Source organism: Lycium barbarum, chromosome 3, assembly GCF_019175385.1.
Source record: "Lycium barbarum isolate Lr01 chromosome 3, ASM1917538v2, whole genome shotgun sequence".
Lineage (NCBI taxonomy): Eukaryota > Viridiplantae > Streptophyta > Magnoliopsida > Solanales > Solanaceae > Lycium > Lycium barbarum.
In genome coordinates, this window is record NC_083339.1 from 25,417,315 (window position 1) to 25,428,207 (window position 10,893).

Here is a 10,893-nt window from a genome sequence, read left to right on the forward strand (position 1 = left end):
CTTTAAGACTCCGAAACTTCAATATTTTATATAGAACTCTAGTTATATTTGTACAATTAATAAAATAGGCTCAACACATCAAGAATACGTGATACTTTGAATTGTCGTTTTAATAGTTGAAAAGTGCTCAAAATCCTTTTTTGTTTGAAGACTTGTAGTCATTAGCTTTAAGTTATTTATCTTTTAGGGTTTCGTCTTATTTTTAAATTAATGCTTAACTTTATTTCGAATGCGTCACGTTTTTTTTTTATTATCAATAATAAAGACTAATGATAATATTTATAAATATGCAAAAAATGTATAATATTTACGATAAATTGTACAACACTAATGTATATACACTATCGAGGATGGGTCCCACATGTAGTATGCCGGAGACTATCCCTAGGCCTAAGGCTCATACCATCCCCACCGCCCTCGCCATCGTCTCCGTCGCCCTTTTTCCTCTTAATAACCGGGCGCTCCAAGTCATGATCATCTTCTCTTCCCCTAGCCCTTGCGCCCTTAACTAGAACGTGCTTCTTCTTGGGATCTTGTCCCGCTGGCATGCTCAGAACCTCAGGCTGAGCTGGGTCTGGAAACTGGACCTCTTCCTCGTCGGGAGTCGCCACCGCAGGCGCCGAAGGATGAACCTGAAAAATATATAAATATTAGTACCATTTCTTATTTATGTTGAATACATTAACGTTATTTATTTAATCAAACCTGTGTGTCAACGGGCGCCTGAGAAGGCTCCCGAGATGGGTCTGTAGCCTCCTGAGATGGGTGTGATAGTGAATATGAGGTAGTCTCCTGGACGAGATGCTGTTCGAAGTCCAAGTAAAGGTTATAAAAATTAAATAAACATTTACCTTATATTGAATAAAATTAGTTTAAGTAAAAAACTTACATGCGCCTCGGTAGTCTCATGAGAAGACACCTCTGCCTCGGCAGGCTGATGAGAATGCTCCGGAATGGGCAGCTCCTGTGGACCCACTGGCGCCGAATCCTAAAATATGAAAAAAATGAAATAATAAGTACTTTAAATGATCAAATATGTATATTAAATATTGACCTTATATTGAATAAAATAAATTTTAATAAAAAGCTTACCTGTGGCTCGGTAGTCATATGGGAAGACACTGCTGGCTCGGCAGATCCATGAGAAAATGGCTGAGTGGGTGGCTCTGATGGACCCGCTGGCGCCGAATCCTAAAATATGAAAAAAAATGAAATCATAAGTACTTTAAATGATCAATATGTATATTAAATATTGATCTTATATTGAATAAAATTAGTTTTAAGTAAAAAACTTACATGCGCCTCGGTAGTCTCATTAGAAGACACCTCTGCCTCGGCAGGCTGAGTGGGTGGCTCTGATGGACCCGCTGACGCCGAATCCTAAAATATAAAATATTACTAAATAATGAATTTTATCTATCTATCTATCTATATATATATATATATATATTTAAAATAAATAATTTAAATGAACAAATATGTATTTTAAATACTAACCGGGATCAAAAACTCATCAAAGTCAAGAATCCGGGCTCCCTCTAAATTCCTCACAGGCCGCTCATTAGCTAATGAAGCGCGTAACGCCGCCCAATCAACGTTATCACGCTCCTCCATGTATGCATTATGGCTCGGCTGTGATGAAGACCCGGGTATCTCAGCAAGTAAGAGCGTCGGCGTAAACGTAGGTGAGTCTCCAGGTGAGCTGCCACCGGCCTGGAAGGGCTGCGGATGGACTAGACCGTGAACACCCTCTGGAATGGGATCGGCTTCATCCGCCTCATCTACCAGTCCTCCACCACCAGGTCCTCCGGCAGCAGCGCCGCGTCCTCTACGCGCACGGCGTCCTCCAGCAGCACGGCGTCCTCTGCCAGCACGACCTCCTCCTCTGGGAGCCCCCGGTGCTGCCTGATACTCAGCCTCCGGAACAGGCTCCGCCATGTGCCTAATCTCTCATGCCTGGCGGATGCCATCCTCGGAAATCCTAACCATCTCCGCGGCAAGCCCCGCAAGCCCAGGGTAAGGCATATGCTCTAACCCCAAGATGCGTAAACGTTGTACAGCCACCAGCTGCATTTGTGTTTAACAGAAACAAAAAAAGTTTATTTTTAAAACGTAACAATTAATGAAATTAGATAAATCTAAATACGATAAACTTACCAATGCCTCGTACTGCCCTGCGAGTGCTGAATATCCTACATCCCTAGGGGGACGCAAAGCTGGGTTGTCAATCAATCGGCGTGTGATCTGATGATACCAGCGCATGTAATGCTCAATGGGACTCAAATGGCCGACCACCGCTAAAGTGTCCAACCTGTTCTCCCAACGGTGGAGCTGGACATCCATGAAAGCCAAAAAATTATCATCAATGGCAGCCCGATCATCCCGCTGGTAGTGTCGGAGCTCATGACGGACATCAGGGAGTATACTCTGTGTATGCCCAAACTGTCGTAAGACACGCTCGGGCATGTGATCCTCTACGATGTCCAGGTGTATCAATGGACATTGCGACCTTCAAACCCCCTGACCTGCCCTACAGAAGGGGGGCAAACCATCTAATATAGCAGCGTACGGCGTCCATATAAATAGCTGCATAACATATAAATACAAATCAGTGATCACCATGTAGAAAAGACGTTTAATTAAATTATTAATGTAAATTTAAATAGTTTTACCGCATCATCCGTCATATGATCAAGCTGGTCCCGGAATGGAAGAATATTGTGGTGCGTATCGACATCCCGGTCAAAACCTGTTGTCCACCTCCTCGCATAAGGCATGTCAATCTCGAGGTGATGTCTAGGTACGGGCTGAAAAGGCAGCATCCTCTCCCACGCCCATAACTGTAAGCGATATTAGAAAATACGATTTTTTAGTCGCCCTTTCAAGAGGTTTGTTGACATTACAGGAACGCACACTTAAATATTACCTGGAGAAGAGCAAAAAATCCACACACATCTCTGACAGCACCAATAAACGCTTGGCACAGGCATCTGTAAAGATATGCCAAAACAGCACCGCCCCAACTGTAGTCTCCCAAGCGGTCCAGATGCTCCAAAAAAACCAAGTAACGTAAACTGACAAAGGCACCCGATGAATTCGGGAACAAGATGCCTCCGAATATAATAAGCAGGTAAAAACGGGCATGACGATCAACATCGTCCCGCGGGGTGCCGTCGCCAACCGGATCCAGACCCTCCAAATATTGTCGTAAAACACGCTCGGGCATGTGATCCTCTACGATGTCCAGGTGTATCAATGGACACCGCGACCTCCAAACCCCCTGACCTGCCCTACAGAAGGGGGGGCAAACCATCTAATATAACAGCGTACGGCGTCCATATAAATAGCTGCATAACATATAAATACAAATCAATGATCACCATGTAGAAAAGACGTTTAATTAAATTATTAATGTAAATTTAAATAGTTTTACCGCATCATCCGTCATGTGATCAAGCTGGTCCCGGAATGGAAGAATATTGTGGTGCATATCGACATCCCGGTCAAAACCCGCTGTCCACCTCCTCGCATAAGGCATGTCAATCTCGAGGTGATGTCTAGGTACGGGCTGAAAAGGCAGCATCCTCTCCCACGCCCATAACTGTAAGCGATATTAGAAAATACGATTTTTTAGTCGCCCTTTCAAGAGGTTTGTTGACATTACAGGAACACACACTTAAATATTAATTGGAGAAGAGCAAAAAATCCACACACATCTCTGACAGCACCAATAGACGCTCGGCACATGCATCTGTAAAGATACGCCAAAACAGCACCGCCCCAGCTGTAGTCTCCCAAGCGGTCCAGATGCTCCAAAAAAACCAAGTAACGTAAACTGACAAAGGCACCCGATGAATTCGGGAACAATATGCCCCCGAATATAATAAGCAGGTACAAACGGGCATGACGATCAACATCATCCTGCGGGGTGCCGTCGCCAACCGGATCCAGACCCTCCAAATAAGTGCAGAATGCACTAAGCTAAACCCGACTCTGTCCGGATATCTGGGCCGCGGCATCAGGCACGAAGTGGGTGAGCCTAGTCAACTCTGTCACCCACGTCCGACCAGGAGGAGGCTCGTACCGAGTGTACAGTGGCTCTCCATCAACCCGCAATCCAAATAGGACCTCTACATCCTCAAGTGTAATCGTGGCCTCACCAGTGCGAAGATGGAAGGTATGTGTCTCTGGCCTCCACCGCTTAACCATGGCCGTGATGAGCGCCCAATCATGCTGTACCCGACCAACGGACACGCAACGGTAGATGCCGCCCCGAAACAATATCTCCAACACGCGAGGGTGTGGGGGGTGCTCGCGTAAAAGAGTCCACACTCTCTGCAGCCTACGGGGACGGAGCCTAGTAGATATCCCTATAGTACCGGCCCATAATAACTCTGACCTATGATTGTCTTGCAAAGACAATACTGATCTATCAGCGGGCCCCGGGTGAACAGCGGGCCCCGGGTGATCATCGGCCCCAGGGGAAACATTCGGATCCATAAAAGAGTCCGGTCTGTACAAACTAAATTAGTCATTATTCTTGAAATTAAAGATAAATTATATTAACTAATCGAAATTTAGCAGTAATATTTATTTGGAACTATATTTTGAATATGTGATATATTTTTAGTTGACCAAATAGCCAACACAACTACGATAAAATTAAACTAAGAGTTCATATTCGTCGACCACATATTTTCCTATAAACTTTACATTTTTTTCGTTAGCTTATGTATTTATGAAAAGAAGAACTTTAACTATTCTTTTTAAGATAATTTTTTTTATTTAACATATATATTCATGCTTTTAAAATTGTATAGATTAACATTTCATAATCGTTTACAACTTGTTTGGATGGTTGTTACCTATTGTATTATATCATGTTGTTAGTATAAATAAAATGTTTGCTTTGATTGTTACTTTAATTTTATTGTTATGTAACGACGAGAGGTTCTATTTTATGTAACCACTTATTTGGTCCTATATAATACAACATAATACGATAAATGTCAAAACAATACATAACAATCATCCAAACAAAATGTTAACAATATAATAATTCATTACCAATCAACTTCTTTCAATTCATAAAGAATATTTAACAAATACTCAATTAACAAAATAATAATTCATTAACAATTCATAAATAATTAACCAAATTCAACTCATAAACATATAACAAATTAACAATGTTAACAATTCATAAATAATTAACCAAATTAACAACTCATAAACATATAACGAATTAACAATGCATAAACATTTAACAATTAACAATTCATAAACATTTCACAAATAATGAATTAAACCAAAAAAAAAAAAAAAAAAAAAAAAAACAGAACAGTGGGCTAAGCCACTGCCCCCAGCCGATCAAACCCAAAAAAAAAAAAATGAAATTTGTTTTTTTTTTTAATTAATGACGATTAAATGTTAAACATACATGCAATATAATATATATAACAAAATAATAACAAAAGTTCATAGTAGAAAACCTTAATCGAAGATTTTTTGTAGATATTTTAATCGAGTTGTACGCCGCTTTTTCTCAAAATTCAAACTTAGAATCTTGCTCCTTGACTTGAATATACTGAGAATCTAAACTTTCCGGATGAAATTTACTAGAAAACGATGTTTTTAATGCGTGGGGACCACTGAAGCCTGCCCTCCAATGGCGTTTTTGAAATTTTTTGCCACTAGAGGGGGCAGTGGTGGAACCCGATCGGGTTATAGTGGAAGACTATAACGCATGATTTTACTGCGTTATAGGAGAGAGGCAAAGTCCTATAACGCAGTAAAATCATGCGTTATACGCTGCATCGTATTCCGTATAGCGCATTATTTTACTGCGTTATAGGACTTAACGGGTCCGTCTCCGTTAGTGCTATAGCGCAGTAAAATACTGCGCTATAGGTACTTTTGTAACTTTTTTTTTTGTTGGGGCATTTTGGTTCAAAATATTTTTTTTGGAGCCATTTTGGTTCCGGACTCACGGTAGTGGGGGTGGTATGGTACCGGATTAGAAAGTTGGTCGGTTTTTGTTACTACATCATTACCATATCAAATTAATTCGGTATGATTTGCTATTTTGAAGTTCAGTTTCAGTCTTTCACAGTATGATAAATGGTAATCATAATTTATTTGACTTCGGCTTAATATACTCATATAATAGAGAATTACAACTTTGGCTATTCAAAAAACGTCTCAATTATATCGCACTGACACCTTACACATGTAAATATTTTCAAAATAAAGCATAATCAATCCCTTTAGTAATTAATTACACAAAAAGAGTATTTCAATTAAGATAGATTAGTCAAAAATTCCAACGTCTAAATGCTGAAGAATTTCTTAGCCTTGGTGGATAGGTAGTTTGATAAGAAGGTGAAGATTGTTAGAAGTGATAACGAAATTGAGTTCACATGTATAAAGGCTTACTTCTTCGAACATGGAATTCTTTTCCAAACATCTTGTACAGAGACACCACAACAGAATGGAAGAGTCGAAAGAAAACACCGTCACATTCTTAATGTGGCGCGAGCATTGAGATTTCAGGGTCATCTTCCAATCAAATTCTGGGGAGAATGTGTTTTGACTGCGGGGTACTTGATCAATAGAACACCATCTTTGGTTTTGAATGGGAAAACCCCCGATGATATTTATATGGGGAGGCGCCCCGATATATTCATTTAAGGGTAATAGGATCACTATGCTATACACACATAAAGGTAAGAACGAAGGATAAGTTTGAGAGTCGGAGTCGTAGGTGTGTCTTCTTAGGATACCTCTACGGAAAGAAGGTTTGGAGATTGTATGACTTAGAGAACGATGAATATTTAGTCTCAAGAGATGTGGATTTCTACAAGACTAAGTTTCCTTTTGTTGTAGGATCAGGTAACTTGGTCGACAACATATAAGTGATCTCAGACGAAACGAAGGGAGAAAGAAACTAATACAACGAAGAAGACCAAAATGATAATGTAAGTATGAACGAAACTCGGATGGACGAAGTACGGACACCAGATACCGCGTCTGGTTGGTAGATTGATATGCCTCAATTTTATGCGACCTGAGTTATCATATTACGTCATGTTATGTCCCAATTCATGCAGCAACTGAAGGAAGCACACTGGAACGCGGCTCTGTGTGTGGTGTGCTACTTGAAGAAGAACCCAGGACAAGGCATTGTGATGAGAAAACATTGTGATTTCCAGTTGTATGGATGGTGTGATTCAAACCGGGCCGAATGTCCGTTAACTCAAAAATCACTTACCAGTTGGTTTATCTCCCTTGGGAAATCACCTGTATCATGAAAAACCAAGAAGCAACACATTGTCTCTTGCTCATCAGCGGAGGCGGAATATTGATCAATGACAATGAAAGTCTATGAATTGAAATGGTTAAAGGAAATTTTGCATAGTTTGGGTGTTGAACATAAATCTCCGGTGAAAATGCACTGTGATAGTCAAGAGACATTGTATTTTGCACGAAATCTAGTGTTTCATGAACGGACTGAACACATTGAAGTCGACTGTCACTATGTTTGGGATGCACTCCAATCCGGTATAATTTTGGGATGCACTCCAATCCGGTATAATACTTCCTAGTCATGTGTCAACCAGTGAGCAATTGACCGATGCGTTTACAAGGCTTTGGGTAAATCGCAGGATCAATATTTTATTGGCAAGTTAGGCATTCGAGACCCTCTTGCTCCAATTTGAGGGGGGGGGGGGGGGGGGGGTTTATGGATCCCGATTCTAGTCTAATTGTTATAGTTTTATTTATGATGAAATTGTAATTATGGTAATATAGGATGTGTAGTCTAGTCCTATAGAATAGGGTTACCTTATTAGACTAGGAGTAGGAAGACCTTACTGCTAAATAAGGAGGTCACTGTGATGAATATAAAGCAGAAAAAATTCTCCCATTATTTTTGTCTCTCTAAACTCTCGTCCCTGTCTGAATATTAACAATTAATTTTGTACTAATATTTGTTATATATTTTTTAGTATTATAATACTAATATATATGAATTATATATATGTAACTATATACTTCGATATAGTATTTGATATTTTGATATATTTTTTATAACTACCGAATACCGTACCAAATATCAAACTTTTTAAAAATGCATACCAAATACCATAATTCCAAAATCAAGGTCTAAAAAAATTTCAATTTCGATACGGTAATCGATATATACGATACCATGCCCACCACGAATTGATGGAGAGGGCAAGAATCTGAATTACGAGTTTCCAGATACTATGATAAAACCATTAAAAAAGAAAAAGGTTAACAAAGACATTTGGACATGATTTGAAATCAAGATATGAAATCAGCGATTTGAAATCATGATGATTTGAAGTTGAAGTTTTGTTTGGACATGCAATTTGAATTTCTTTGATTATATTTTTTCTCACAGAGATTAAAAAATCCCACAAGATGGGAAAACTATCAAAAATTTCTCAATTCTTATACAAGCTTAACGAATGAGCAAATCATAGTTCATAACAAGTTAATATGCTACTAGAAGGCCTTTCTAAAAAATACAACAATAATTGATCAAAGTTTAGTTCAATAAAAAGGAAAATTAAACATGAATTGCAGTGTATCTACTCTTTAATATAATCCTCTTACATGGTTGATAAGAGTAAATTTGTTATAAATATACTATCAACTTATGGATCTTTTAATATTTGATATAAATAGTTGGTAAACATGGTTGTGAATATATTTACCAACTTATGGATATTTGTTTACAAAATATAAACTTATGGGTCAAGTTTTACATTTTAAAAAAGTTGAAATCATGATTGGAATCCCAAATCATGCCTTTTTGAATGATTTGATATTTGAAATCATGATATGAAATTGAAGTTGAAATTTTATGCAAATTGCATAAACAAACGCTGATTTGAAATCACGATATGAAATCAGCATGTCCAAACGCCTACTTACTACCTAAAGTAGCAAGACTTTTGAATCTTCATTTAATCCTTTAATGTAATAATTTCTAGCCACAAAAATTCTTTTGACTTGTTTTAAATTACAAAATTCAAAAATCTTTCTTTCTTAAAGCATATGCCTCTGGGGCTTAGGCCCCCAGTTTTCACTGAGAATATATTATGAATTCATTTTTCCTTAAATTATTTTAAGTATTTATTAGTAAAAAGTTTTCTTTTTATATTCAAAAAAGGAAAAGTGACTTTTATCATTGTGAAGTTGATGTGAGGGATGAAAAAAGTCGGAGAGGTAAATTAAACATCTCTTGTGATTTTCTTAGACTTGAGTGTAACATTCATTTTGCATTTTTACATTCTTACCACTTAAACCTAATACAGTATAATTTTTTAAGAAAATAGAGATCACTAAATGAGAAGAATTTCCCAAAAAATAATATCCTCAAAACATAGTAGCCACTCTAATATTGATAGCTTAGACTTATTTTTCGAATTAAAAGTGTTAAGGAAAATTAAACAATACAAGTAATACTCTAATCGATATACTTAATTACTTAAAGAAAAATGATTCTTTTTCAAATGCCTAAATTTTGCATCAGAGAAAGAAGTTTTTCAAAATAAAAATAAATAAAATTTTACCTAAGATCAACAACGTCTCACGAGTGATTTTATTAGTTATCTATGTTATCAATTGAAAAATAATATTTAAAGAAATCGATTATAAGATTATAATAATTTTGCATCCCAAAAAGATAGAAAAATATAAAATTATATTTGATCTTTTAAAAATAAGTTGGGCCTCTAATTTTAATTTCGCTTTAGGCCTCCACTAATATTAATCTACCCCTGGCGAAAGTGTAGATCATCTTCTTTTGCATTATAAGCTGGCTAGTCGGTTATGGAGAGCGGTCCTCAATTTGTTTAGGATGCAATAGGCTATGCCTGGTACAATGAAAGAGGCCTTGCAAAGTTGGACTTAGAAAAGGGGGAAGAAAAACCCGAGAGCATGGTGCATTGCCCCCCTTAGCAATCATGTGCGTCATTTGGAAAGAGAGAAATAGGAGGGCATTTGAAGGGGCGGAAATTGATTTTATAAAGATGCAAAGTAGTGTTTTGTCCCTAGTTTCTTTTTGGTGTACTTACGAGGACCCAATTTGTATATAGGATTTAGCCTCTTTTGTTGAGAATCATATTTTGATGTAGGTTCTCTTCGTTTAGTAGATGACATGTATACAAGTTTCCCCCTATTTGTCAATAAAATTATTTACCTTATAAAAAAAATTACTCCACCATTTTTTACATTTTAGATAGAATTCTAAATTGACCTTTAAAAAAAATAGTGTAGATTCAATTGGAATCCAAAAAGTTTGTAAAAAGCTAGAAAAAAGGCCTTGCGAAAAGAGGTAGCTTATGAGAAAAAATGATATTAGAGATCCAATTGGTAAAGGGAGGTCTGTCAAGGCAATTTCATTAGCAAAGTTATCAATAGAGTTGGGAATAACAACTCAAAAATTTCTTTCGCTTCAAACAGATAGAAGAAAGGCGCAATGATTAAATTATATCATAATTTTCAAGATAATCACATTTCTCATAGGACATATTATTTTGTCATGAATTGGCTACATTTATAACGAAACACAGTTTTGTCCAAGAATTGCCTTCCGATCAATAATATACTTATTTTTTCAACTAAGTTGTCCCTAATTTGTATATTTAGGGACAAAATATCTTTTTGTATATAAAAGATTGTCTATACTGACGAAATTACTTTTGTTCAACTACGAAATATATCTTTAGAGACAATTGACATCGTCACTAATGAAACTAAAAAAATTAATGGCAACGTAGTTTCATTGGCATTAATAACCTTTTTAATGACGAAAACACACTATCAACTACAAATGTTTTACTCTTTTTTTCGACAAATGAG

The 10,893-nt window shown here is 37.2% G+C and overlaps 1 long non-coding RNA gene across 1 annotated transcript; it reads right to left on the reverse strand.

Annotated features, from left to right (window-relative positions):
• Positions 1 to 297: 297 nt before the first annotated feature.
• Positions 298 to 1,178, reverse strand: LOC132633817 (uncharacterized). Its single transcript, XR_009579842.1, has 3 exons — positions 1,093 to 1,178; positions 706 to 988; positions 298 to 632 (listed from the first exon to the last, which is right to left on the reverse strand). It is a non-coding gene; the product is annotated as an uncharacterized LOC132633817 (long non-coding RNA).
• Between the last annotated feature and the right edge of the window lie 9,715 nt (positions 1,179 to 10,893).